Raw genomic sequence first — 25,484 nt, forward strand, 5'->3', positions numbered from 1 at the left:
GGCGCACTTTCTCCCTTTTGTTTTTTTCACAATGGCTATAGATACTTGCCACACTTGTCAAAACGCTACATTATGCTCGTCCAAACAAAACGCTGGTCTCCAACCAAAACATGTTTGGTTTTGACTCGGTCTGAAATTTATAGCAAGATTTGCAGTGTCGCCAACAGTGACCCATGTGCCTCAAGGCACTTCAGTGCTAACAGTGGGGCAAAAGTCCAAAGAGTTACATAGGCTGAGAAAAAGAGCAGTGATTATTGTATCACACACGTGTAGCTCATTGCAGAAAGGTCCTGTCAACCAGCTTGCCACATTTAAAAATTCAATTCTGAGGACTGCCTCTCGGCTTACGGCCATACTACCCGAAGATCGCCCCATCTCGTCTGATCTCGGAAGCTAAGCTGGGTCTGGCCTGGTTAGTACTTGGTTGGGAGACTGCCTAGGAATACCAGGTGCTGTAAGCTTTTAGCGATGCTACCAGTATAGGGCGCACTTTCTCCCTTTTGTTTTTTTCACAATGGCTATAGATACTTGCCAAACTTGTCAAAACGCTACATTATGCTCGTCCAAACAAACCGCTGGTCTCCACCCAAAACATGTTTAGTTTTGACTCGGTCTGAAATTTATAGCAAGATTTGCAGTGTCGCCAACAGTGACCCATGTGCCTCAAGGCACTTCAGTGCTAACAGTGGGGCAAAAGTCGTAAGAGTTACATAGGCTGAGAAAAAGAGCAGTGATTATTGTATCACACACGTGTAGCTCATTGCAGAAAGGTCCTGTCAACCAGCTTGCCACATTTAAAAATTGAATTCTGAGGACTACCTCTCGGCTTACGGCCATACTACCCGAGTATCGCCCGATCTCGTCTGATCTCGGAAGCTAAGCTGGGTCTGGCCTGGTTAGTACTTGGTTGGGAGACTGCCTAGGAATACCAGGTGCTGTAGGCTTTTAGCGATGCTACCAGTATAGGGCGCACTTTCTCCCTTTTGTTTTTTTCACAATGGCTATAGATACTTGCCACACTTGTCAAAACGCTACATTATGCTCGTCCAAACAAAACGCTGGTCTCCAACCAAAACATGTTTAGTTTTGACTCGGTCTAAAATTTATAGCAAGATTTGCAGTGTCGCCAACAGTGACCCATGTGCCTCAAGGCACTTCAGTGCTAACAGTGGGGCAAAAGTCCAAAGAGTTACATAGGCTGAGAAAAAGAGCAGTGATTATTGTATCACACACGTGTAGCTCATTGCAGAAAGGTCCTGTCAACCAGCTTGCCACATTTAAAAATTGAATTCTGAGGACTGCCTCTCGGCTTACGGCCATACTACCCGAAGATCGCCCCATCTCGTCTGATCTCGGAAGATAAGCTGGGTCGGTCCTGGTTAGTACTTGGTTGGGAGACTGCCTAGGAATACCAGGTGCTGTAGGCTTTTAGCGATGCTACCAGTATAGGGCGCACTTTCTCCCTTTTGTTTTTTTTCACAATGGCTATAGATACTTGCCACACTTGTCAAAACGCTACATTATGCTCGTCCAAACAAAACGCTGGTCTCCACCCAAAACATGTTTAGTTTTGACTCGGTCTGAAATTTACAGCAAGATTTGCAGTGTCGCCAACAGTGACCCATGTGCCTCAAGGCACTTCAGTGCTAACAGTGGGGCAAAAGTCCAAAGAGTTACATAGGCTGAGAAAAAGAGCAGTGATTATTGTATCACACACGTGTAGCCAATTGCAGAAAGGTCCTGTCAACCAGCTTGCCACATTTAAAAATTGAATTCTGAGGACTTCTTCTCGGCTTACGGCCATACTACCCGAAGATAGCCCGATCTCGTCTGATCTCGGAAGCTAAGCTGGGTCTGGCCTGGTTAGTACTTGGATGGGAGACGGCCTAGGAATACCAGGTTCTGTAGGCTTTTAGCGATGCTCCCAGTATAGGGCGCACTTTCTCCCTTTTGTTTTTGTCACAATGGCTATAGATACTTGCCACACTTGTCAAAACGCTACATTATGCTCGTCCAAACAAAACGCTGTTCTACACCCAAAACAAGTTTAGTTTTGACTCGGTCTGAAATTTATAGCAAGATTTGCAGTGTCGCCAACAGTGACCCATGTGCCTCAAGGCACTTCAGTGCTAACAGTGGGGCAAAAGTCCAAAGAGTTACATAGGCTGAGAAAAAGAGCAGTGATTATTGTATCACACACGTGTAGCTCATTGCAGAAAGGTCCTGTCAACCAGCTTGCCACATTTAAAAATTGAATTCTGAGGACTACCTCTCGGCTTACGGCCATACTACCCGAAGATCGCCCGATCTCGTCTGATCTCGGAAGCTAAGTTGGGTCTGGCCTGGTTAGTACTTGGTTGGGAGACTGCCTGGGAATACCAGGTGCTGTAGGCTTTTAGCGATGCTACCAGTATAGGGCGCACTTTCTCCCTTTTGTTTTTTTCACAATGGCTAGAGATACTTGCCACACTTGTCAAAACGCTACATTATGCTCGTCCAAACAAACCGCTGGTCTCCACCCAAAACATGTTTGTTTAGTTTTGACTCGGTCTGAAATTTATAGCAAGATTTGCAGTGTCGCCAACAGTGACCCATGTGCCTCAAGGCACTGCAGTGCTAACAGTGGGGCAAAAGTCCAAAGAGATACATAGGCTGAGAAAAAGAGCAGTGATTATTGTATCACACACGTGTAGCTCATTGCAGAAAGGTCCTGTCAACCAGCTTGCCACATTTAAAAATTTAATTCTGAGGACTGCCTCTCGGCTTACGGCCATACTACCCGAAGATCGCCCGATCTCGTCTGATCTCGGAAGCTAAGCTGGGTCTGGCCTGGTTAGTACTTGGATGGGAGACTGCCTAGGAATACCAGGTGCTGTAGGCTTTTAGCGATGCTCCCAGTATAGGGCGCACTTTCTCCCTTTTGTTTTTGTCACAATGGCTATAGATACTTGCCACACTTGTCAAAACGCTACATTGTGCTCGTCCAAACAAACCGCTGGTCTCCACCCAAAACATGTTTGTTTAGTTTTGACTCGGTCTGAAATTTATAGCAAGATTTGCAGTGTCGCCAACAGTGACCCATGTGCCTCAAGGCACTTCAGTGCTAACAGTGGGGCAAAAGTCCAAAGAGTTACATAGGCTGAGAAAAAGAGCAGTGATTATTGTATCACACACGTGTAGCTAATTGCAGAAAGGTCCTGTCAACCAGCTTGCCACATTTAAAAATTGATTTCTGAGGACTTCTTCTCGGCTTACGGCCATACTACCCGAAGATAGCCCGATCTCGTCTGATCTCGGAAGCTAAGCTGGGTCTGGCCTGGTTAGTACTTGGATGGGAGACTGCCTAGGAATACCAGGTGCTGTAAGCTTTTAGCGATGCTCCCAGTATAGGGCGCACTTTCTCCCTTTTGTTTTTGTCACAATGGCTATAGATACTTGCCACACTTGTCAAAACGCTACGTTTATGCTCGTCCAAACAAAACACTGGTCTCCACCCAAAACATGTTTAGTTTTGACTCGGTCTGAAATTTATAGCAAGATTTGCAGTGTCGCCAACAGTCACCCATGTGCCTCAAGGCACTTCAGTGCTAACAGTGGGCCAAGAGTCCAAAGAGTTACATAGATTGAGAAAAAGAGCAGTGATTATTGTATCACACACGTGTAGCTCATTGCAGAAAGGTCCTGTCAACCAGCTTGCCACATTTAAAAATTGAAATCTGAGGACTGCGTCTCGGCTTACGGCCATACTACCCGAAGATCGCCCGATCTCGTCTGATCTCGGAAGCTAAGCTGGGTCCGGCCTGGTTAGTACTTGGTTGGGAGACTGCCTAGGAATACCAGGTGCTGTAAGCTTTTAGCGATGCTACCAGTATAGGGCGCACTTTCTCCCTTTTGTTTTTTTCACAATGGCTATAGATACTTGCCAAACTTGTCAAAACGCTACATTATGCTCGTCCAAACAAACCGCTGGTCTCCACCCAAAACATGTTTAGTTTTGACTCGGTCTGAAATTTATAGCAAGATTTGCAGTGTCGCCAACAGTGACCCATGTGCCTCAAGGCACTTCAGTGCTAACAGTGGGGCAAAAGTCGTAAGAGTTACATAGGCTGAGAAAAAGAGCAGTGATTATTGTATCACACACGTGTAGCTCATTGCAGAAAGGTCCTGTCAACCAGCTTGCCACATTTAAAAATTGAATTCTGAGGACTACCTCTCGGCTTACGGCCATACTACCCGAGTATCGCCCGATCTCGTCTGATCTCGGAAGCTAAGCTGGGTCTGGCCTGGTTAGTACTTGGTTGGGAGACTGCCTAGGAATACCAGGTGCTGTAGGCTTTTAGCGATGCTACCAGTATAGGGCGCACTTTCTCCCTTTTGTTTTTTTCACAATGGCTATAGATACTTGCCACACTTGTCAAAACGCTACATTATGCTCGTCCAAACAAAACGCTGGTCTCCAACCAAAACATGTTTAGTTTTGACTCGGTCTAAAATTTATAGCAAGATTTGCAGTGTCACCAACAGTGACCCATGTGCCTCAAGGCACTTCAGTGCTAACAGTGGGGCAAAAGTCCAAAGAGTTACATAGGCTGAGAAAAAGATCAGTGATTATTGTATCACACACGTGTAGCTCATTGCAGAAAGGTCCTGTCAACCAGATTGGCACATTTAAAAATTGAATTCTGAGGACTGCCTCTCGTCTTACGGCCATACTACCCGAAGATCGCCCGATCTCGTCTGATCTCGGAAGCTAAGCTGGGTCTGGCCTGGTTAGTACTTGGTTGGGAGACTGCCTATGAATACCAGGTGCTGTAGGCTTTTAGCGATGCTACCAGTATAGGGCGCACTTTCTCCCTTTTGTTTTTTTCAAAATGGCTATAGATACTTGCCACACTTGTCAAAACGCTACATTATGCTCGTCCAAACAAACCGCTGGTCTCCACCCAAAACATGTTTGTTTAGTTTTGACTCGGTCTGAAATTTATAGCAAGATTTGCAGTGTCGCCAACAGTGACCCATGTGCCTCAAGGCACTTCAGTGCTAACATTGGGGCAAAAGTCCAAAGAGTTACATAGGCTGAGAAAAAGAGCAGTGATTATTGTATCACACACGTGTAGCTCATTGCAGAAAGGTCCTGTCAACCAGCTTGCCACATTTAAAAATTTAATTCTGAGGACTGCCTCTCGGCTTACGGCCATACTACCCGAAGATCGCCCGATCTCGTCTGATCTCGGAAGCTAAGCTGGGTCTGTCCTGGTTAGTACTTGGTTGGGAGGCTGCCTAGGAATACCAGGTGCTGTAGGCTTTTAGCGATGCTCCCAGTATAGGGCGCACTTTCTCCCTTTTGTTTTTGTCACAATGGCTATAGATACTTGCCACACTTGTCAAAACGCTACGTTTATGCTCGTCCAAACAAAACACTGGTCTCCACCCAAAACATGTTTAGTTTTGACTCGGTCTGAAATTTATAGCAAGATTTGCAGTGTCGCCAACAGTCACCCATGTGCCTCAAGGCACTTCAGTGCTAACAGTGGGCCAAGAGTCCAAAGAGTTACATAGATTGAGAAAAAGAGCAGTGATTATTGTATCACACACGTGTAGCTCATTGCAGAAAGGTCCTGTCAACCAGCTTGCCACATTTAAAAATTGAAATCTGAGGACTGCGTCTCGGCTTACGGCCATACTACCCGAAGATCGCCCGTTCTCGTCTGATCTCGGAAGCTAAGCTGGGTCCGGCCTGGTTAGTACTTGGTTGGGAGACTGCCTAGGAATACCAGGTGCTGTAAGCTTTTAGCGATGCTACCAGTATAGGGCGCACTTTCTCCCTTTTGTTTTTTTCACAATGGCTATAGATACTTGCCAAACTTGTCAAAACGCTACATTATGCTCGTCCAAACAAACCGCTGGTCTCCACCCAAAACATGTTTAGTTTTGACTCGGTCTGAAATTTATAGCAAGATTTGCAGTGTCGCCAACAGTGACCCATGTGCCTCAAGGCACTTCAGTGCTAACAGTGGGGCAAAAGTCGTAAGAGTTACATAGGCTGAGAAAAAGAGCAGTGATTATTGTATCACACACGTGTAGCTCATTGCAGAAAGGTCCTGTCAACCAGCTTGCCACATTTAAAAATTGAATTCTGAGGACTACCTCTCGGCTTACGGCCATACTACCCGAGTATCGCCCGATCTCGTCTGATCTCGGAAGCTAAGCTGGGTCTGGCCTGGTTAGTACTTGGTTGGGAGACTGCCTAGGAATACCAGGTGCTGTAGGCTTTTAGCGATGCTACCAGTATAGGGCGCACTTTCTCCCTTTTGTTTTTTTCACAATGGCTATAGATACTTGCCACACTTGTCAAAACGCTACATTATGCTCGTCCAAACAAAACGCTGGTCTCCAACCAAAACATGTTTAGTTTTGACTCGGTCTAAAATTTATAGCAAGATTTGCAGTGTCGCCAACAGTGACCCATGTGCCTCAAGGCACTTCAGTGCTAACAGTGGGGCAAAAGTCCAAAGAGTTACATAGGCTGAGAAAAAGATCAGTGATTATTGTATCACACACGTGTAGCTCATTGCAGAAAGGTCCTGTCAACCAGATTGGCACATTTAAAAATTGAATTCTGAGGACTGCCTCTCGTCTTACGGCCATACTACCCGAAGATCGCCCGATCTCGTCTGATCTCGGAAGCTAAGCTGGGTCTGGCCTGGTTAGTACTTGGTTGGGAGACTGCCTATGAATACCAGGTGCTGTAGGCTTTTAGCGATGCTACCAGTATAGGGCGCACTTTCTCCCTTTTGTTTTTTTCAAAATGGCTATAGATACTTGCCACACTTGTCAAAACGCTACATTATGCTCGTCCAAACAAACCGCTGGTCTCCACCCAAAACATGTTTGTTTAGTTTTGACTCGGTCTGAAATTTATAGCAAGATTTGCAGTGTCGCCAACAGTGACCCATGTGCCTCAAGGCACTTCAGTGCTAACATTGGGGCAAAAGTCCAAAGAGTTACATAGGCTGAGAAAAAGAGCAGTGATTATTGTATCACACACGTGTAGCTCATTGCAGAAAGGTCCTGTCAACCAGCTTGCCACATGTAAAAATTGAATTCTGAGGACTGCCTCTCGGCTTACGGCCATACTGCCTGAAGATCGCCTGATCTCGTCTGATCTCGGAAGCTAAGCTGGGTCTGGCCTGGTTAGTACTTGGATGGGAGACTGCCTAGGAATACCAGGTGCTGTAAGCTTTTAGCGATGCTCCCAGTATAGGGGGCACTTTCTCCCTTTTGTTTTTGTCACAATGGCTATAGATACTTGCCACACTTGTCAAAACGCTACATTATGCTCGTCCAAACAAAACGCTGTTCTCCACCCAAAACAAGTTTAGTTTTGACTCGGTCTGAAATTTATAGCAAGATTTCCAGTGTCGCCAACAGTGACCCATGTGCCTCAAGGCACTTCAGTGCTAACAGTGGAGCAAAAGTCCAAAGAGTTACATAGGCTGAGAAAAAGAGCAGTGATTATTGTATCACACACGTGTAGCTCATTGCAGAAAGGTCCTGTCAACCAGCTTGCCACATTTAAAAATTGAATTCTGAGGACTGCCTCTCGGCTTACGGCCATACTACCCGAAGATCTCCCGATCTCGTCTGATCTCGGAAGCTAAGCTGGGTCTGGCCTGGTTAGTACTTGGTTGGGAGACTGCCTAGGAATACCAGGTGCTGTAGGCTTTTAGCGATGCTCCCAGTATAGGGCGCACTTTCTCCCTTTTGTTTTTGTCACAATGGCGCTAGATACTTGCCACACTTGTCAAAACGCTACGTTTATGCTCGTCCAAACAAAACACTGGTCTCCACCCAAAACATGTTTAGTTTTGACTCGGTCTGAAATTTATAGCAAGATTTGCAGTGTCGCCAACAGTCACCCATGTGCCTCAAGGCACTTCAGTGCTAACAGTGGGCCAAGAGTCCAAAGAGTTACATAGGCTGAGAAAAAGAGCAGTGATTATTGTATCACACACGTGTAGCTCATTGCAGAAAGGTCCTGTCAACCAGCTTGCCACATTTAAAAATTGAATTCTGAGGACTGCGTCTCGGCTTACGGCCATACTACCCGAAGATCGCCCGATCTCGTCTGATCTCGGAAGCTAAGCTGGGTCTGGCCTGGTTAGTACTTGGTTGGGAGACTGCCTAGGAATACCAAGTGCTGTAGGCTTTTAGCGATGCCCCCAGTATAGGGCGCACTTTCTCCCTTTTGTTTTTGTCACAATGGCTATAGATACTTGCCACACTTGTCAAAACGCTACATTATGCTCGTCCAAACAAAACGCTGGTCTCCACCCAAAACAAGTTTAGTTTTGACTCGGTCTGAAATTTATAGCAAGATTTGCAGTGTCGCCAACAGTGACCCATGTGCCTCAAGGCACTTCAGTGCTAACAGTGGGGCAAAAGTCCAAAGAGTTACATAGGCTGAGAAAAAGAGCAGTGATTATTGTATCACACACGTGTAGCTCATTGCAGAAAGGTCCTGTCAACCAGCTTGCCACATTTAAAAATTTAATTCTGAGGACTGCCTCTCGGCTTACGGCCATACTACCCGAAGATCGCCCGATCTCATCTGATCTCGGAAGCTAAGCTGGGTCTGTCCTGGTTAGTACTTGGTTGGGAGGCTGCCTAGGAATACCAGGTGCTGTAGGCTTTTAGCGATGCTCCCAGTATAGGGCGCACTTTCTCCCTTTTGTTTTTTTCACAATGGCTATAGATACTTGCCACACTTGTCAAAACGCTACATTATGCTCGTCCAAACAAACCGCTGGTCTCCACCCAAAACATGTTTGTTTAGTTTTGACTTGGTCTGAAATTTATAGCAAGATTTGCAGTGTCGCCAACAGTGACCCATGTGCCTCAAGGCACTTCAGTGCTAACAGTGGGGCAAAAGTCCAAAGAGTTACATGGGCTGAGAAAAAAAGCAATGATTATTGTATCACACATGTGTAGCTCATTGCAGAAAGGTCCTGTCAACCAGCTTGCCACATTCAAAAATTGAATTCTGAGGACTGCCTCTCTGCTTACGGCCATACTACCCGAAGATCCCCCGATCTCGTCTGATCTCGGAAGCTAAGCTGGGTCCGGCCTGGTTAGTACTTGGTTGGGAGACTGCCTAGGAATACCAAGTGCTGTAGGCTTTTAGCGATGCCCCCAGTATAGGGCGCACTTTCTCCCTTTTGTTTTTCTCACAATGGCTATAGATACTTGCCACACTTGTCAAAACGCTACATTATGCTCGTCCAAACAAAACACTGGTCTCCACCCAAAACATGTTCAGTTTTGACTCGGTCTGAAATTTATAGCAAGATTTGCAGTGTCGCCAACAGTGACCCATGTGCCTCAAGGCACTTCAGTGCTAACAGTGGGGCAAAAGTCCAAAGAGTTACATAGGCTGAGAAAAAGAGCAGTGATTATTGTATCACACACGTGTAGCTCATTGCAGAAAGGTCCTGTCAACCAGCTTGCCACATTTAAAAATTGAATTCTGAGGACTGCCTCTCGGCTTACGGCCATACTACCCGAAGATCGCCCGATCTCGTCTGATCTCGGAAGCTAAGCTGGGTCTGGCCTGGTTAGTACTTGGATGGGAGACTGCCTAGGAATACCAGGTGCTGTAGGCTCTTAGCGATGCTCCCAGTATAGGGCGCACTTTCTCCCTTTTGTTTTTGTCACAATGGCTATAGATACTTGCCACACTTGTCAAAACGCTACATTATGCTCGTCCAAACAAAACGCTGGTCTCCACCCAAAACAAGTTTAGTTTTGACTCGGTCTGAAATTTATAGCAAGATTTGTAGTGTCGCCAACAGTGACCCATGTGCCTCAAGGCACTTCAGTGCTAACAGTGGGGCAAAAGTCCAAAGAGTTACATAGGCTGAGAAACTAAGAAAAAGAGCAGTGATTATTGTATCACACACGTGTAGCGCATTGCAGAAAGGTCCTGTCAACCAGCTTGCCACATTTAAAAATTGAATTCTGAGGACTGCCTTTCGGCTTACGGCCATACTACCCGAAGATCGCCCGATCTCGTCTGATCTCGGAAGCTAAGCTGGGTCTGGCCTGGTTAGTACTTGGTTGGGAGACTGCCTAGGAATACCAGGTGCTGTAAGCTTTTAGCGATGCTACCAGTATAGGGCGCACTTTCTCCCTTTTGTTTTTTTCACAATGGCTATAGATACTTGCCACACTTGTCAAAACGCTACATTATGCTCGTCCAAACAAAACGCTGGTCTCCAACCAAAACATGTTTGGTTTTGACTCGGTCTGAAATTTATAGCAAGATTTGCAGTGTCGCCAACAGTGACCCATGTGCCTCTAGGCACTTCAGTGCTAACAGTGGGGCAAAAGTCCAAAGAGTTACATAGGCTGAGAAAAAGAGCAGTGATTATTGTATCACACACGTGTAGCTCATTGCAGAAAGGTCCTGTCAACCAGCTTGCCACATTTAAAAATTGAATTCTGAGGACTACCTCTCGGCTTACGGCCATACTACCCGAGTATCGCCCGATCTCGTCTGATCTCGGAAGCCAAGCTGGGTCTGGCCTGGTTAGTACTTGGTTGGGAGACTGCCTAGGAATACCAGGTGCTGTAGGCTTTTAGCGATGCCCCCAGTATAGGGCGCACTTTCTCCCTTTTGTTTTTCTCACAATGGCTATAGATACTTGCCACACTTGTCAAAACGCTACATTATGCTCGTCCAAACAAAACACTGGTCTCCACCCAAAACATGTTCAGTTTTGACTCGGTCTGAAATTTATAGCAAGATTTGCAGTGTCGCCAACAGTGACCCATGTGCCTCAAGGCACTTCAGTGCTAACATTGGGGCAAAAGTCCAAAGAGTTACATAGGCTGAGAAAAAGAGCAGTGATTATTGTATCACACACGTGTAGCTCATTGCAGAAAGGTCCTGTCAACCAGCTTGCCACATTTAAAAATTTAATTCTGAGGACTGCCTCTCGGCTTACGGCCATACTACCCGAAGATCGCCCGATCTCGTCTGATCTCGGAAGCTAAGCTGGGTCTGTCCTGGTTAGTACTTGGTTGGGAGGCTGCCTAGGAATACCAGGTGCTGTAGGCTTTTAGCGATGCTCCCAGTATAGGGCGCACTTTCTCCCTTTTGTTTTTGTCACAATGGCTATAGATACTTGCCACACTTGTCAAAACGCTACGTTTATGCTCGTCCAAACAAAACACTGGTCTCCACCCAAAACATGTTTAGTTTTGACTCGGTCTGAAATTTATAGCAAGATTTGCAGTGTCGCCAACAGTCACCCATGTGCCTCAAGGCACTTCAGTGCTAACAGTGGGCCAAGAGTCCAAAGAGTTACATAGATTGAGAAAAAGAGCAGTGATTATTGTATCACACACGTGTAGCTCATTGCAGAAAGGTCCTGTCAACCAGCTTGCCACATTTAAAAATTGAAATCTGAGGACTGCGTCTCGGCTTACGGCCATACTACCCGAAGATCGCCCGTTCTCGTCTGATCTCGGAAGCTAAGCTGGGTCCGGCCTGGTTAGTACTTGGTTGGGAGACTGCCTAGGAATACCAGGTGCTGTAAGCTTTTAGCGATGCTACCAGTATAGGGCGCACTTTCTCCCTTTTGTTTTTTTCACAATGGCTATAGATACTTGCCAAACTTGTCAAAACGCTACATTATGCTCGTCCAAACAAACCGCTGGTCTCCACCCAAAACATGTTTAGTTTTGACTCGGTCTGAAATTTATAGCAAGATTTGCAGTGTCGCCAACAGTGACCCATGTGCCTCAAGGCACTTCAGTGCTAACAGTGGGGCAAAAGTCGTAAGAGTTACATAGGCTGAGAAAAAGAGCAGTGATTATTGTATCACACACGTGTAGCTCATTGCAGAAAGGTCCTGTCAACCAGCTTGCCACATTTAAAAATTGAATTCTGAGGACTACCTCTCGGCTTACGGCCATACTACCCGAGTATCGCCCGATCTCGTCTGATCTCGGAAGCTAAGCTGGGTCTGGCCTGGTTAGTACTTGGTTGGGAGACTGCCTAGGAATACCAGGTGCTGTAGGCTTTTAGCGATGCTACCAGTATAGGGCGCACTTTCTCCCTTTTGTTTTTTTCACAATGGCTATAGATACTTGCCACACTTGTCAAAACGCTACATTATGCTCGTCCAAACAAAACGCTGGTCTCCAACCAAAACATGTTTAGTTTTGACTCGGTCTAAAATTTATAGCAAGATTTGCAGTGTCGCCAACAGTGACCCATGTGCCTCAAGGCACTTCAGTGCTAACAGTGGGGCAAAAGTCCAAAGAGTTACATAGGCTGAGAAAAAGATCAGTGATTATTGTATCACACACGTGTAGCTCATTGCAGAAAGGTCCTGTCAACCAGATTGGCACATTTAAAAATTGAATTCTGAGGACTGCCTCTCGTCTTACGGCCATACTACCCGAAGATCGCCCGATCTCGTCTGATCTCGGAAGCTAAGCTGGGTCTGGCCTGGTTAGTACTTGGTTGGGAGACTGCCTATGAATACCAGGTGCTGTAGGCTTTTAGCGATGCTACCAGTATAGGGCGCACTTTCTCCCTTTTGTTTTTTTCAAAATGGCTATAGATACTTGCCACACTTGTCAAAACGCTACATTATGCTCGTCCAAACAAACCGCTGGTCTCCACCCAAAACATGTTTGTTTAGTTTTGACTCGGTCTGAAATTTATAGCAAGATTTGCAGTGTCGCCAACAGTGACCCATGTGCCTCAAGGCACTTCAGTGCTAACATTGGGGCAAAAGTCCAAAGAGTTACATAGGCTGAGAAAAAGAGCAGTGATTATTGTATCACACACGTGTAGCTCATTGCAGAAAGGTCCTGTCAACCAGCTTGCCACATGTAAAAATTGAATTCTGAGGACTGCCTCTCGGCTTACGGCCATACTGCCTGAAGATCGCCTGATCTCGTCTGATCTCGGAAGCTAAGCTGGGTCTGGCCTGGTTAGTACTTGGATGGGAGACTGCCTAGGAATACCAGGTGCTGTAAGCTTTTAGCGATGCTCCCAGTATAGGGGGCACTTTCTCCCTTTTGTTTTTGTCACAATGGCTATAGATACTTGCCACACTTGTCAAAACGCTACATTATGCTCGTCCAAACAAAACGCTGTTCTCCACCCAAAACAAGTTTAGTTTTGACTCGGTCTGAAATTTATAGCAAGATTTCCAGTGTCGCCAACAGTGACCCATGTGCCTCAAGGCACTTCAGTGCTAACAGTGGAGCAAAAGTCCAAAGAGTTACATAGGCTGAGAAAAAGAGCAGTGATTATTGTATCACACACGTGTAGCTCATTGCAGAAAGGTCCTGTCAACCAGCTTGCCACATTTAAAAATTGAATTCTGAGGACTGCCTCTCGGCTTACGGCCATACTACCCGAAGATCTCCCGATCTCGTCTGATCTCGGAAGCTAAGCTGGGTCTGGCCTGGTTAGTACTTGGTTGGGAGACTGCCTAGGAATACCAGGTGCTGTAGGCTTTTAGCGATGCTCCCAGTATAGGGCGCACTTTCTCCCTTTTGTTTTTGTCACAATGGCGCTAGATACTTGCCACACTTGTCAAAACGCTACGTTTATGCTCGTCCAAACAAAACACTGGTCTCCACCCAAAACATGTTTAGTTTTGACTCGGTCTGAAATTTATAGCAAGATTTGCAGTGTCGCCAACAGTCACCCATGTGCCTCAAGGCACTTCAGTGCTAACAGTGGGCCAAGAGTCCAAAGAGTTACATAGGCTGAGAAAAAGAGCAGTGATTATTGTATCACACACGTGTAGCTCATTGCAGAAAGGTCCTGTCAACCAGCTTGCCACATTTAAAAATTGAATTCTGAGGACTGCGTCTCGGCTTACGGCCATACTACCCGAAGATCGCCCGATCTCGTCTGATCTCGGAAGCTAAGCTGGGTCTGGCCTGGTTAGTACTTGGTTGGGAGACTGCCTAGGAATACCAAGTGCTGTAGGCTTTTAGCGATGCCCCCAGTATAGGGCGCACTTTCTCCCTTTTGTTTTTGTCACAATGGCTATAGATACTTGCCACACTTGTCAAAACGCTACATTATGCTCGTCCAAACAAAACGCTGGTCTCCACCCAAAACAAGTTTAGTTTTGACTCGGTCTGAAATTTATAGCAAGATTTGCAGTGTCGCCAACAGTGACCCATGTGCCTCAAGGCACTTCAGTGCTAACAGTGGGGCAAAAGTCCAAAGAGTTACATAGGCTGAGAAAAAGAGCAGTGATTATTGTATCACACACGTGTAGCTCATTGCAGAAAGGTCCTGTCAACCAGCTTGCCACATTTAAAAATTTAATTCTGAGGACTGCCTCTCGGCTTACGGCCATACTACCCGAAGATCGCCCGATCTCATCTGATCTCGGAAGCTAAGCTGGGTCTGTCCTGGTTAGTACTTGGTTGGGAGGCTGCCTAGGAATACCAGGTGCTGTAGGCTTTTAGCGATGCTCCCAGTATAGGGCGCACTTTCTCCCTTTTGTTTTTTTCACAATGGCTATAGATACTTGCCACACTTGTCAAAACGCTACATTATGCTCGTCCAAACAAACCGCTGGTCTCCACCCAAAACATGTTTGTTTAGTTTTGACTTGGTCTGAAATTTATAGCAAGATTTGCAGTGTCGCCAACAGTGACCCATGTGCCTCAAGGCACTTCAGTGCTAACAGTGGGGCAAAAGTCCAAAGAGTTACATAGGCTCAGAAAAAGAGCAGTGATTATTGTATCACACACGTGTAGCTCATTGCAGAAAGGTCCTGTCAACCAGCTTGCCACATTTAAAAATAGAATTCTGATGACCGCATCTCGGCTTACGGCCATACTACCCGAAGATCGCCCGATCTCGTCTGAGCTCGGAAGCTAAGCTGGGTCTGGCCTGGTTAGTACTTGGATGGGAGACTGTCTAGGAATACCAGGTGCTGTAGGCTTTTAGCGATGCTCCCAGTATAGGGCGCATTTTCTCCCTTTTGTTTTTGTCACAATAGCTATAGATACTTGCCACACTTGTCAAAACGCTCCATTATGCTCGTCCAAACTAAACGCTGGTCTCCACCCAAAACATGTTAAGTTTTGACTCGGTCTGAAATTTATAGCAATATTTGCAGTGTCGCCAACATTGACCCATGTGCCTCAAGGCACTTCAGTGCTAACAGTGGGGCAAAAGTCCAAAGAGTTACATGGGCTGAGAAAAAAAGCAATGATTATTGTATCACACATGTGTAGCTCATTGCAGAAAGGTCCTGTCAACCAGCTTGCCACATTCAAAAATTGAATTCTGAGGCCTGCCTCTCTGCTTACGGCCATACTACCCGAAGATCCCCCGATCTCGTCTGATCTCGGAAGCTAAGCTGGGTCCGGCCTGGTTAGTACTTGGTTGGGAGACTGCCTAGGAATACCAAGTGCTGTAGGCTTTTAGCGATGCCCCCAGTATAGGGCGCACTTTCTCCCTTTTGTTTTTCTCACAATGGCTATAGATACTTGCCACACTTGTCAAAACGCTACATTATGCTCGTCCAAACAAAACACTGGTCTCCACCCAAAACATGTTCAGTTTTGACTCGGTCTGAAATTTATAGCAAGATTTGCAGTGTCGCCAACAGTGACCCATGTGCCTCAAGGCACTTCAGTGCTAACAGTGGGGCAAAAGTCCAAAGAGTTACATAGGCTGAGAAAAAGAGCAGTGATTATTGTATCACACACGTGTAGCTCATTGCAGAAAGGTCCTGTCAACCAGCTTGCCACATTTAAAAATTGAATTCTGAGGACTGCCTCTCGGCTTACGGCCATACTACCCGAAGATCGCCCGATCTCGTCTGATCTCGGAAGCTAAGCTGGGTCTGGCCTGGTTAGTACTTGGATGGGAGACTGCCTAGGAATACCAGGTGCTGTAGGCTCTTAGCGATGCTCCCAGTATAGGGCACACTTTCTCCCTTTTGTTTTTGTCACAATGGCTATAGATACTTGCCACACTTGTCAAAACGCTACATTATGCTCGTCCAAACAAAACGCTGGTCTCCACCCAAAACAAGTTTAGTTTTGACTCGGTCTGAAATTTATAGCAAGATTTGTAGTGTCGCCAACAGTGACCCATGTGCCTCAAGGCACTTCAGTGCTAACAGTGGGGCAAAAGTCCAAAGAGTTACATAGGCTGAGAAACTAAGAAAAAGAGCAGTGATTATTGTATCACACACGTGTAGCGCATTGCAGAAAGGTCCTGTCAACCAGCTTGCCACATTTAAAAATTGAATTCTGAGGACTGCCTTTCGGCTTACGGCCATACTACCCGAAGATCGCCCGATCTCGTCTGATCTCGGAAGCTAAGCTGGGTCTGGCCTGGTTAGTACTTGGTTGGGAGACTGCCTAGGAATACCAGGTGCTGTAAGCTTTTAGCGATGCTACCAGTATAGGGCGCACTTTCTCCCTTTTGTTTTTTTCACAATGGCTATAGATACTTGCCACACTTGTCAAAACGCTACATTATGCTCGTCCAAACAAAACGCTGGTCTCCAACCAAAACATGTTTGGTTTTGACTCGGTCTGAAATTTATAGCAAGATTTGCAGTGTCGCCAACAGTGACCCATGTGCCTCTAGGCACTTCAGTGCTAACAGTGGGGCAAAAGTCCAAAGAGTTACATAGGCTGAGAAAAAGAGCAGTGATTATTGTATCACACACGTGTAGCTCATTGCAGAAAGGTCCTGTCAACCAGCTTGCCACATTTAAAAATTGAATTCTGAGGACTGCCTCTCGGCTTACGGCCATACTACCCGAAGATCGCCCCATCTCGTCTGATCTCGGAAGCTAAGCTGGGTCTGGCCTGGTTAGTACTTGGTTGGGAGACTGCCTAGGAATACCAGGTGCTGTAAGCTTTTAGCGATGCTACCAGTATAGGGCGCACTTTCTCCCTTTTGTTTTTTTCACAATGGCTATAGATACTTGCCAAACTTGTCAAAACGCTACATTATGCTCGTCCAAACAAACCGCTGGTCTCCACCCAAAACATGTTTAGTTTTGACTCGGTCTGAAATTTATAGCAAGATTTGCAGTGTCGCCAACAGTGACCCATGTGCCTCAAGGCACTTCAGTGCTAACAGTGGGGCAAAAGTCGTAAGAGTTACATAGGCTGAGAAAAAGAGCAGTGATTATTGTATCACACACGTGTAGCTCATTGCAGAAAGGTCCTGTCAACCAGCTTGCCACATTTAAAAATTGAATTCTGAGGACTACCTCTCGGCTTACGGCCATACTACCCGAGTATCGCCCGATCTCGTCTGATCTCGGAAGCTAAGCTGGGTCTGGCCTGGTTAGTACTTGTTTGGGAGACTGCCTAGGAATACCAGGTGCTGTAGGCTTTTAGCGATGCTACCAGTATAGGGCGCACTTTCTCCCTTTTGTTTTTTTCACAATGGCTATAGATACTTGCCACACTTGTCAAAACGCTACATTATGCTCGTCCAAACAAAACGCTGGTCTCCAACCAAAACATGTTTAGTTTTGACTCGGTCTAAAATTTATAGCAAGATTTGCAGTGTCGCCAACAGTGACCCATGTGCCTCAAGGCACTTCAGTGCTAACAGTGGGGCAAAAGTCCAAAGAGTTACATAGGCTGAGAAAAAGATCAGTGATTATTGTATCACACACGTGTAGCTCATTGCAGAAAGGTCCTGTCAACCAGATTGGCACATTTAAAAATTGAATTCTGAGAACTGCCTCTCGTCTTACGGCCATACTACCCGAAGATCGCCAGATCTCGTCTGATCTCGGAAGCTAAGCTGGGTCTGGCCTGGTTAGTACTTGGTTGGGAGACTGCCTATGAATACCAGGTGCTGTAGGCTTTTAGCGATGCTACCAGTATAGGGCGCACTTTCTCCCTTTTGTTTTTTTCAAAATGGCTATAGATACTTGCCACACTTGTCAAAACGCTACATTATGCTCGTCCAAACAAACCGCTGGTCTCCACCCAAAACATGTTTGTTTAGTTTTGACTCGGTCTGAAATTTATAGCAAGATTTGCAGTGTCGCCAACAGTGACCCATGTGCCTCAAGGCACTTCAGTGCTAACATTGGGGCAAAAGTCCAAAGAGTTACATAGGCTGAGAAAAAGAGCAGTGATTATTGTATCACACACGTGTAGCTCATTGCAGAAAGGTCCTGTCAACCAGCTTGCCACATGTAAAAATTGAATTCTGAGGACTGCCTCTCGGCTTACGGCCATACTGCCTGAAGATCGCCTGATCTCGGAAGCTAAGCTGGGTCTGGCCTGGTTAGTACTTGGATGGGAGACTGCCTAGGAATACCAGGTGCTGTAAGCTTTTAGCGATGCTCCCAGTATAGGGGGCACTTTCTCCCTTTTGTTTTTGTCACAATGGCTATAGATACTTGCCACACTTGTCAAAACGCTACATTATGCTCGTCCAAACAAAACGCTGTTCTCCACCCAAAACAAGTTTAGTTTTGACTCGGTCTGAAATTTATAGCAAGATTTCCAGTGTCGCCAACAGTGACCCATGTGCCTCAAGGCACTTCAGTGCTAACAGTGGAGCAAAAGTCCAAAGAGTTACATAGGCTGAGAAAAAGAGCAGTGATTATTGTATCACACACGTGTAGCTCATTGCAGAAAGGTCCTGTCAACCAGCTTGCCACATTCAAAAATTGAATTCTGAGGACTGCCTCTCGGTTTACGGCCATACTACCCGAAGATCCCCCGATCTCGTCTGATCTCGGAAGCTAAGCTGGGTCCGGCCTGGTTAGTACTTGGATGGGAGACTGCCTAGGAATACCAGGTGCTGTAGGCTTTTAGCGATGCTCCCAGTATAGGGCGCACTTTCTCCCTTTTGTTTTTGTCACAATGGCGCTAGATACTTGCCACACTTGTCAAAACGCTACGTTTATGCTCGTCCAAACAAAACACTGGTCTCCACCCAAAATATGTTTAGTTTTGACTCGGTCTGAAATTTATAGCAAGATTTGCAGTGTCGCCAACAGTCACCCATGTGCCTCAAGGCACTTCAGTGCTAACAGTGGGCCAAGAGTCCAAAGAGTTACATAGGCTGAGAAAAAGAGCAGTGATTATTGTATCACACACGTGTAGCTCATTGCAGAAAGGTCCTGTCAACCAGCTTGCCACATTTAAAAATTGAATTCTGAGGACTGCGTCTCGGCTTACGGCCATACTACCCGAAGATCGCGCGATCCCGTCTGATCTCGGAAGCTAAGCTGGGTCTGGCCTGGTTAGTACTTGGTTGGGAGACTGCCTAGGAATACCAAGTGCTGTAGGCTTTTAGCGATGCCCCCAGTATAGGGCGCACTTTCTCCCTTTTGTTTTTGTCACAATGGCTATAGATACTTGCCACACTTGTCAAAACGCTACATTATGCTCGTCCAAACAAAACGCTGGTCTCCACCCAAAACAAGTTTAGTTTTGACTCGGTCTGAAATTTATAGCAAGATTTGCAGTGTCGCCAACAGTGACCCATGTGCCTCAAGGCACTTCAGTGCTAACAGTGGGGCAAAAGTCCAAAGAGTTACATAGGCTGAGAAAAAGAGCAGTGATTATTGTATCACACACGTGTAGCTCATTGCAGAAAGGTCCTGTCAACCAGCTTGCCACATTTAAAAATTTAATTCTGAGGACTGCCTCTCGGCTTACGGCCATACTACCCGAAGATCGCCCGATCTCGTCTGATCTCGGAAGCTAAGCTGGGTCTGTCCTGGTTAGTACTTGGTTGGGAGGCTGCCTAGGAATACCAGGTGCTGTAGGCTTTTAGCGATGCTCCCAGTATAGGGCGCACTTTCTCCCTTTTGTTTTTTTCACAATGGCTATAGATACTTGCCACACTTGTCAAAACGCTACATTATGCTCATCCAAACAAACCGCTGGTCTCCACCCAAAACATGTTTGTTTAGTTTTGACTTGGTCTGAAATTTATAGCAAGATTTGCAGTGTCGCCAACAGTGACCCATGTGCCTCAAGGCACTTCAGTGCTAACAGTGGGGCAAAAGTCCAAAGAGTTACATAGGCTCAGAAAAAGAGCAGTGATTATTGTATCACACACGTGTAGCTCATTGCAGAAAGGTCCTGTCAACCAGCTTGCCACATTTAAAAATAGAATTCTGATGACCGCATCTCGGCTTACGGCCATACTACCCGAAGATCGCCCGATCTCGTCTGAGCTCGGAAGCTAAGCTGGGTCTGGCCTGGTTAGTACTTGGATGGGAGACTGTCTAGGAATACCAGGTGCTGTAGGCTTTTAGCGATGCTCCCAGTATAGGGCGCATTTTCTCCCTTTTGTTTTTGTCACAATAGCTATAGATACTTGCCACACTTGTCAAAACGCTCCATTATGCTCGTCCAAACTAAACGCTGGTCTCCACCCAAAACATGTTAAGTTTTGACTCGGTCTGAAATTTATAGCAATATTTGCAGTGTCGCCAACATTGACCCATGTGCCTCAAGGCACTTCAGTGCTAACAGTGGGGCAAAAGTCCAAAGAGTTACATGGGCTGAGAAAAAAAGCAATGATTATTGTATCACACATGTGTAGCTCATTGCAGAAAGGTCCTGTCAACCAGCTTGCCACATTCAAAAATTGAATTCTGAGGACTGCCTCTCTGCTTACGGCCATACTACCCGAAGATCCCCCGATCTCGTCTGATCTCGGAAGCTAAGCTGGGTCCGGCCTGGTTAGTACTTGGTTGGGAGACTGCCTAGGAATACCAAGTGCTGTAGGCTTTTAGCGATGCCCCCAGTATAGGGCGCACTTTCTCCCTTTTGTTTTTCTCACAATGGCTATAGATACTTGCCACACTTGTCAAAACGCTACATTATGCTCGTCCAAACAAACCGCTGGTCTCCACCCAAAACATGTTTGTTTAGTTTTGACTCGGTCTGAAATTTATAGCAAGATTTGCAGTGTCGCCAACAGTGACCCATGTGCCTCAAGACACTTCAGTGCTAACAGTGGGGCAAAAGTCCAAAGAGTTACATAGGCTAAGAAAAAGAGCAGTGATTATTGTATCACACACGTGTAGCTCATTGCAGAAAGGTCCTGTCAACCAGCTTGCCACATTTAAAAATTGAATTCTGAGGACTCCCTCTCGGCTTACGGCCATACTACCCGAAGATCGCCTGATCTCGTCTGATTTCGGAAGCTAAGCTGGGTCTGGCCTGGTTAGTACTTGGATGGGAGACTGCCTAGGAATACAAGGTGCTGTAGGCTTTTAGCGATGCTCCCAGTATAGGGCGCACTTTCTCCCTTTTGTTTTTGTCACAATAGCTATAGATACTTGCCACACTTGTCAAAACGCTCCATTATGCTCGTCCAAACAAAACGCTGTTCTCCACCCAAAACAAGTTTAGTTTTGACTCGGTCTGAAATTTATAGCAAGATTTCCAGTGTCGCCAACAGTGACCCATGTGCCTCAAGGCACTTCAGTGCTAACAGTGGAGCAAAAGTCCAAAGAGTTACATAGGCTGAGAAAAAGAGCAGTGATTATTGTATCACACACGTGTAGCTCATTGCAGAAAGGTCCTGTCAACCAGCTTGCCACATTCAAAAATTGAATTCTGAGGACTGCCTCTCGGTTTACGGCCATACTACCCGAAGATCCCCCGATCTCGTCTGATCTCGGAAGCTAAGCTGGGTCCGGCCTGGTTAGTACTTGGATGGGAGACTGCCTAGGAATACCAGGTGCTGTAGGCTTTTAGCGATGCTCCCAGTATAGGGCGCACTTTCTCCCTTTTGTTTTTGTCACAATGGCGCTAGATACTTGCCACACTTGTCAAAACGCTACGTTTATGCTCGTCCAAACAAAACACTGGTCTCCACCCAAAACATGTTTAGTTTTGACTCGGTCTGAAATTTATAGCAAGATTTGCAGTGTCGCCAACAGTCACCCATGTGCCTCAAGGCACTTCAGTGCTAACAGTGGGCCAAGAGTCCAAAGAGTTACATAGGCTGAGAAAAAGAGCAGTGATTATTGTATCACACACGTGTAGCTCATTGCAGAAAGGTCCTGTCAACCAGCTTGCCACATTTAAAAATTGAATTCTGAGGACTGCGTCTCGGCTTACGGCCATACTACCCGAAGATCGCCCGATCTCGTCTGATCTCGGAAGCTAAGCTGGGTCTGGCCTGGTTAGTACTTGGTTGGGAGACTGCCTAGGAATACCAAGTGCTGTAGGCTTTTAGCGATGCCCCCAGTATAGGGCGCACTTTCTCCCTTTTGTTTTTGTCACAATGGCTATAGATACTTGCCACACTTGTCAAAACGCTACATTATGCTCGTCCAAACAAAACGCTGGTCTCCACCCAAAACAAGTTTAGTTTTGACTCGGTCTGAAATTTATAGCAAGATTTGCAGTGTCGCCAACAGTGACCCATGTGCCTCAAGGCACTTCAGTGCTAACAGTGGGGCAAAAGTCCAAAGAGTTACATAGGCTGAGAAAAAGAGCAGTGATTATTGTATCACACACGTGTAGCTCATTGCAGAAAGGTCCTGTCAACCAGCTTGCCACATTTAAAAATTTAATTCTGAGGACTGCCTCTCGGCTTACGGCCATACTACCCGAAGATCGCCCGATCTCGTCTGATCTCGGAAGCTAAGCTGGGTCTGTCCTGGTTAGTACTTGGTTGGGAGGCTGCCTAGGAATACCAGGTGCTGTAGGCTTTTAGCGATGCTCCCAGTATAGGGCGCACTTTCTCCCTTTTGTTTTTTTCACAATGGCTATAGATACTTGCCACACTTGTCAAAACGCTACATTATGCTCGTCCAAACAAACCGCTGGTCTCCACCCAAAACATGTTTGTTTAGTTTTGACTTGGTCTGAAATTTATAGCAAGATTTGCAGTGTCGCCAACAGTGACCCATGTGCCTCAAGGCACTTCAGTGCTAACAGTGGGGCAAAAGTCCAAAGAGTTACATAGGCTCAGAAAAAGAGCAGTGATTATTGTATCACACACGTGTAGCTCATTGCAGAAAGGTCCTGTCAACCAGCTTGCCACATTTAAAAATAGAATTCTGATGACCGCATCTCGGCTTACGGCCATACTACCCGAAGATCGCCCGATCTCGTCTGAGCTCGGAAGCTAAGCTGGGTCTGGCCTGGTTAGTACTTGGATGGGAGACTGTCTAGGAATACCAGGTGCTGTAGGCTTTTAGCGATGCTCCCAGTATAGGGCGCATTTTCTCCCTTTTGTTTTTGTCACAATAGCTATAGATACTTGCCACACTTGTCAAAACGCTCCATTATGCTCGTCCAAACTAAACGCTGGTCTCCACCCAAAACATGTTAAGTTTTGACTCGGTCTGAAATTTATAGCAATATTTGCAGTGTCGCCAACATTGACCCATGTGCCTCAAGGCACTTCAGTGCTAACAGTGGGGCAAAAGTCCAAAGAGTTACATGGGCTGAGAAAAAAAGCAATGATTATTGTATCACACATGTGTAGCTCATTGCAGAAAGGTCCTGTCAACCAGCTTGCCACATTCAAAAATTGAATTCTGAGGACTGCCTCTCTGCTTACGGCCATACTACCCGAAGATCCCCCGATCTCGTCTGATCTCGGAAGCTAAGCTGGGTCCGGCCTGGTTAGTACTTGGTTGGGAGACTGCCTAGGAATACCAAGTGCTGTAGGCTTTTAGCGATGCCCCCAGTATAGGGCGCACTTTCTCCCTTTTGTTTTTCTCACAATGGCTATAGATACTTGCCACACTTGTCAAAACGCTACATTATGCTCGTCCAAACAAAACACTGGTCTCCACCCAAAACATGTTTAGTTTTGACTCGGTCTGAAATTTATAGCAAGATTTGCAGTGTCGCCAACAGTGACCCATGTGCCTCAAGGCACTTCAGTGCTAACAGTGGGGCAAAAGTCCAAAGAGTTACATAGGCTGAGAAAAAGAGCAGTGATTATTGTATCACACACGTGTAGCTCATTGCAGAAAGGTCCTGTCAACCAGCTTGCCACATTTAAAAATTGAATTCTGAGGACTGCCTCTCGGCTTACGGCCATACTACCCGAAGATCGCCCGATCTCGTCTGATCTCGTAAGCTAAGCTGGGTCTGGCCTGGTTAGTACTTGGATGGGAGACTGCCTAGGAATACCAGGTGCTGTAGGCTTTTAGCGATGCTCCCAGTATAGGGCGCACTTTCTCCCTTTTGTTTTTTTCACAATGGCTATAGATACTTGCCACACTTGTCAAAACGCTACATTATGCTCGTCCAAACAAACCGCTGGTCTCCACCCAAAACATGTTTGTTTAGTTTTGACTCGGTCTGAAATTTATAGCAAGATTTGCAGTGTCGCCAACAGTGACCCATGTGCCTCAAGACACTTCAGTGCTAACAGTGGGGCAAAAGTCCAAAGAGTTACATAGGCTAAGAAAAAGAGCAGTGATTATTGTATCACACACGTGTAGCTCATTGCAGAAAGGTCCTGTCAACCAGCTTGCCACATTTAAAAATTGAATTCTGAGGACTCCCTCTCGGCTTACGGCCATACTACCCGAAGATCGCCTGATCTCGTCTGATTTCGGAAGCTAAGCTGGGTCTGGCCTGGTTAGTACTTGGATGGGAGACTGCCTAGGAATACAAGGTGCTGTAGGCTTTTAGCGATGCTCCCAGTATAGGGCGCACTTTCTCCCTTTTGTTTTTGTCACAATGGCTATAGATACTTGCCACACTTGTCAAAACGCTACATTATGCTCGTCCAAACAAAACGCTGGTTTCCACCCAAAACATGTTTAGTTTTGAATCGGTCTGAAATTTATAGCAAGATATGCAGTGTCGCCAAAAGTCACCCATGTGCCTCAAGGCACTTCGGTGCTAACAGTGGGCCAAGAGTCCAAAGAGTTACATAGGCTGAGAAAAAGAGCAGTGATTATTGTATCACACACGTGTAGCTTATTGCAGAAAGGTCCTGTCAACCAGCTTGCCACATTTAAAAATTGAATTCTGAGGACTGCGTCTCGGCTTACGGCCATACTACCTGAAGATCTCCCGATCTCGTCTGATCTCGGAAGCTAAGCTGGGTCTGGCCTGGTTAGTACTTGGTTGGGAGACTGCCTAGGAATACCAAGTGCCGTAGGCTTTTAGCGATGCTCCCAGTATAGGGCGCACTTTCTCCCTTTTGTTTTTCTCACAATGGCTATAGATACTTGCCACACTTGTCAAAACGCTACATTATGCCCGTCCAAACAAAACGCTGGTCTCCACCCAAAACATGTTTAGTTTTGACTCGGTCTGAAATTTATAGCAAGATTTGCAGTGTCGCCAACAGTGACCCATGTGCCTCAAGGCACTTCAGTGCTAACAGTGGGGCAAAAGTCCAAAGAGTTACATAGGCTGAGAAAAAGAGCAGTGATTATTGTATCACACACGTGTAGCTCATTGCAGAAAGGTCCTGTCAACCAGCTTGC

The 25,484-nt window shown here is 46.2% G+C and overlaps 1 non-coding gene and 51 pseudogenes across 1 annotated transcript; all 52 read left to right on the forward strand.

Moving 5' to 3' along the window:
* Positions 1–342: 342 nt before the first annotated feature.
* On the forward strand, positions 343–461 carry LOC133566734 (5S ribosomal RNA; annotated as a pseudogene).
* A 364-nt stretch (positions 462–825) lies between these two features.
* Positions 826–944, forward strand: LOC133567799 (5S ribosomal RNA; annotated as a pseudogene).
* A 364-nt stretch (positions 945–1,308) lies between these two features.
* On the forward strand, positions 1,309–1,427 carry LOC133566829 (5S ribosomal RNA; annotated as a pseudogene).
* A 365-nt stretch (positions 1,428–1,792) lies between these two features.
* Positions 1,793–1,911, forward strand: LOC133567241 (5S ribosomal RNA; annotated as a pseudogene).
* Positions 1,912–2,275: 364 nt separating this feature from the next.
* LOC133566296 (5S ribosomal RNA) lies at positions 2,276–2,394 on the forward strand. The gene has a single exon (XR_009809436.1). It is a non-coding gene; the product is annotated as a 5S ribosomal RNA (ribosomal RNA).
* A 368-nt stretch (positions 2,395–2,762) lies between these two features.
* Positions 2,763–2,881, forward strand: LOC133566192 (5S ribosomal RNA; annotated as a pseudogene).
* A 368-nt stretch (positions 2,882–3,249) lies between these two features.
* On the forward strand, positions 3,250–3,368 carry LOC133565571 (5S ribosomal RNA; annotated as a pseudogene).
* Positions 3,369–3,733: 365 nt separating this feature from the next.
* LOC133565037 (5S ribosomal RNA) lies at positions 3,734–3,852 on the forward strand (annotated as a pseudogene).
* A 364-nt stretch (positions 3,853–4,216) lies between these two features.
* Positions 4,217–4,335, forward strand: LOC133567800 (5S ribosomal RNA; annotated as a pseudogene).
* Positions 4,336–4,699: 364 nt separating this feature from the next.
* Positions 4,700–4,818, forward strand: LOC133566566 (5S ribosomal RNA; annotated as a pseudogene).
* A 368-nt stretch (positions 4,819–5,186) lies between these two features.
* LOC133566891 (5S ribosomal RNA) lies at positions 5,187–5,305 on the forward strand (annotated as a pseudogene).
* A 365-nt stretch (positions 5,306–5,670) lies between these two features.
* LOC133566375 (5S ribosomal RNA) lies at positions 5,671–5,789 on the forward strand (annotated as a pseudogene).
* A 364-nt stretch (positions 5,790–6,153) lies between these two features.
* LOC133567801 (5S ribosomal RNA) lies at positions 6,154–6,272 on the forward strand (annotated as a pseudogene).
* A 364-nt stretch (positions 6,273–6,636) lies between these two features.
* Positions 6,637–6,755, forward strand: LOC133566567 (5S ribosomal RNA; annotated as a pseudogene).
* A 368-nt stretch (positions 6,756–7,123) lies between these two features.
* LOC133565709 (5S ribosomal RNA) lies at positions 7,124–7,242 on the forward strand (annotated as a pseudogene).
* Positions 7,243–7,606: 364 nt separating this feature from the next.
* Positions 7,607–7,725, forward strand: LOC133565411 (5S ribosomal RNA; annotated as a pseudogene).
* Positions 7,726–8,090: 365 nt separating this feature from the next.
* On the forward strand, positions 8,091–8,209 carry LOC133566447 (5S ribosomal RNA; annotated as a pseudogene).
* A 364-nt stretch (positions 8,210–8,573) lies between these two features.
* LOC133566629 (5S ribosomal RNA) lies at positions 8,574–8,692 on the forward strand (annotated as a pseudogene).
* A 368-nt stretch (positions 8,693–9,060) lies between these two features.
* Positions 9,061–9,179, forward strand: LOC133566926 (5S ribosomal RNA; annotated as a pseudogene).
* A 364-nt stretch (positions 9,180–9,543) lies between these two features.
* On the forward strand, positions 9,544–9,662 carry LOC133566204 (5S ribosomal RNA; annotated as a pseudogene).
* A 372-nt stretch (positions 9,663–10,034) lies between these two features.
* On the forward strand, positions 10,035–10,153 carry LOC133565872 (5S ribosomal RNA; annotated as a pseudogene).
* Positions 10,154–10,517: 364 nt separating this feature from the next.
* On the forward strand, positions 10,518–10,636 carry LOC133565766 (5S ribosomal RNA; annotated as a pseudogene).
* A 364-nt stretch (positions 10,637–11,000) lies between these two features.
* Positions 11,001–11,119, forward strand: LOC133566893 (5S ribosomal RNA; annotated as a pseudogene).
* Positions 11,120–11,484: 365 nt separating this feature from the next.
* Positions 11,485–11,603, forward strand: LOC133566378 (5S ribosomal RNA; annotated as a pseudogene).
* Positions 11,604–11,967: 364 nt separating this feature from the next.
* Positions 11,968–12,086, forward strand: LOC133565005 (5S ribosomal RNA; annotated as a pseudogene).
* Positions 12,087–12,450: 364 nt separating this feature from the next.
* On the forward strand, positions 12,451–12,569 carry LOC133566568 (5S ribosomal RNA; annotated as a pseudogene).
* A 368-nt stretch (positions 12,570–12,937) lies between these two features.
* On the forward strand, positions 12,938–13,056 carry LOC133565710 (5S ribosomal RNA; annotated as a pseudogene).
* A 364-nt stretch (positions 13,057–13,420) lies between these two features.
* Positions 13,421–13,539, forward strand: LOC133565413 (5S ribosomal RNA; annotated as a pseudogene).
* A 365-nt stretch (positions 13,540–13,904) lies between these two features.
* On the forward strand, positions 13,905–14,023 carry LOC133566448 (5S ribosomal RNA; annotated as a pseudogene).
* A 364-nt stretch (positions 14,024–14,387) lies between these two features.
* On the forward strand, positions 14,388–14,506 carry LOC133566631 (5S ribosomal RNA; annotated as a pseudogene).
* A 368-nt stretch (positions 14,507–14,874) lies between these two features.
* Positions 14,875–14,993, forward strand: LOC133565720 (5S ribosomal RNA; annotated as a pseudogene).
* Positions 14,994–15,357: 364 nt separating this feature from the next.
* LOC133566927 (5S ribosomal RNA) lies at positions 15,358–15,476 on the forward strand (annotated as a pseudogene).
* A 364-nt stretch (positions 15,477–15,840) lies between these two features.
* On the forward strand, positions 15,841–15,959 carry LOC133566216 (5S ribosomal RNA; annotated as a pseudogene).
* Positions 15,960–16,331: 372 nt separating this feature from the next.
* Positions 16,332–16,450, forward strand: LOC133565884 (5S ribosomal RNA; annotated as a pseudogene).
* A 364-nt stretch (positions 16,451–16,814) lies between these two features.
* Positions 16,815–16,933, forward strand: LOC133566735 (5S ribosomal RNA; annotated as a pseudogene).
* A 364-nt stretch (positions 16,934–17,297) lies between these two features.
* On the forward strand, positions 17,298–17,416 carry LOC133565821 (5S ribosomal RNA; annotated as a pseudogene).
* Positions 17,417–17,780: 364 nt separating this feature from the next.
* On the forward strand, positions 17,781–17,899 carry LOC133567192 (5S ribosomal RNA; annotated as a pseudogene).
* Positions 17,900–18,267: 368 nt separating this feature from the next.
* Positions 18,268–18,376, forward strand: LOC133567431 (5S ribosomal RNA; annotated as a pseudogene).
* A 364-nt stretch (positions 18,377–18,740) lies between these two features.
* LOC133565849 (5S ribosomal RNA) lies at positions 18,741–18,859 on the forward strand (annotated as a pseudogene).
* A 365-nt stretch (positions 18,860–19,224) lies between these two features.
* On the forward strand, positions 19,225–19,343 carry LOC133566833 (5S ribosomal RNA; annotated as a pseudogene).
* Positions 19,344–19,707: 364 nt separating this feature from the next.
* LOC133566894 (5S ribosomal RNA) lies at positions 19,708–19,826 on the forward strand (annotated as a pseudogene).
* Positions 19,827–20,194: 368 nt separating this feature from the next.
* On the forward strand, positions 20,195–20,313 carry LOC133565721 (5S ribosomal RNA; annotated as a pseudogene).
* Positions 20,314–20,677: 364 nt separating this feature from the next.
* On the forward strand, positions 20,678–20,796 carry LOC133566928 (5S ribosomal RNA; annotated as a pseudogene).
* A 368-nt stretch (positions 20,797–21,164) lies between these two features.
* On the forward strand, positions 21,165–21,283 carry LOC133567247 (5S ribosomal RNA; annotated as a pseudogene).
* A 364-nt stretch (positions 21,284–21,647) lies between these two features.
* Positions 21,648–21,766, forward strand: LOC133565850 (5S ribosomal RNA; annotated as a pseudogene).
* A 365-nt stretch (positions 21,767–22,131) lies between these two features.
* LOC133566449 (5S ribosomal RNA) lies at positions 22,132–22,250 on the forward strand (annotated as a pseudogene).
* Positions 22,251–22,614: 364 nt separating this feature from the next.
* On the forward strand, positions 22,615–22,733 carry LOC133566895 (5S ribosomal RNA; annotated as a pseudogene).
* A 368-nt stretch (positions 22,734–23,101) lies between these two features.
* On the forward strand, positions 23,102–23,220 carry LOC133565722 (5S ribosomal RNA; annotated as a pseudogene).
* Positions 23,221–23,584: 364 nt separating this feature from the next.
* Positions 23,585–23,703, forward strand: LOC133566931 (5S ribosomal RNA; annotated as a pseudogene).
* A 364-nt stretch (positions 23,704–24,067) lies between these two features.
* LOC133566174 (5S ribosomal RNA) lies at positions 24,068–24,186 on the forward strand (annotated as a pseudogene).
* A 368-nt stretch (positions 24,187–24,554) lies between these two features.
* LOC133567248 (5S ribosomal RNA) lies at positions 24,555–24,673 on the forward strand (annotated as a pseudogene).
* Positions 24,674–25,037: 364 nt separating this feature from the next.
* On the forward strand, positions 25,038–25,156 carry LOC133566700 (5S ribosomal RNA; annotated as a pseudogene).
* Positions 25,157–25,484: the final 328 nt, after the last annotated feature.

Source organism: Nerophis ophidion, linkage group LG13, assembly GCF_033978795.1.
Source record: "Nerophis ophidion isolate RoL-2023_Sa linkage group LG13, RoL_Noph_v1.0, whole genome shotgun sequence".
Taxonomy (NCBI): Eukaryota; Metazoa; Chordata; class Actinopteri; order Syngnathiformes; family Syngnathidae; genus Nerophis; species Nerophis ophidion.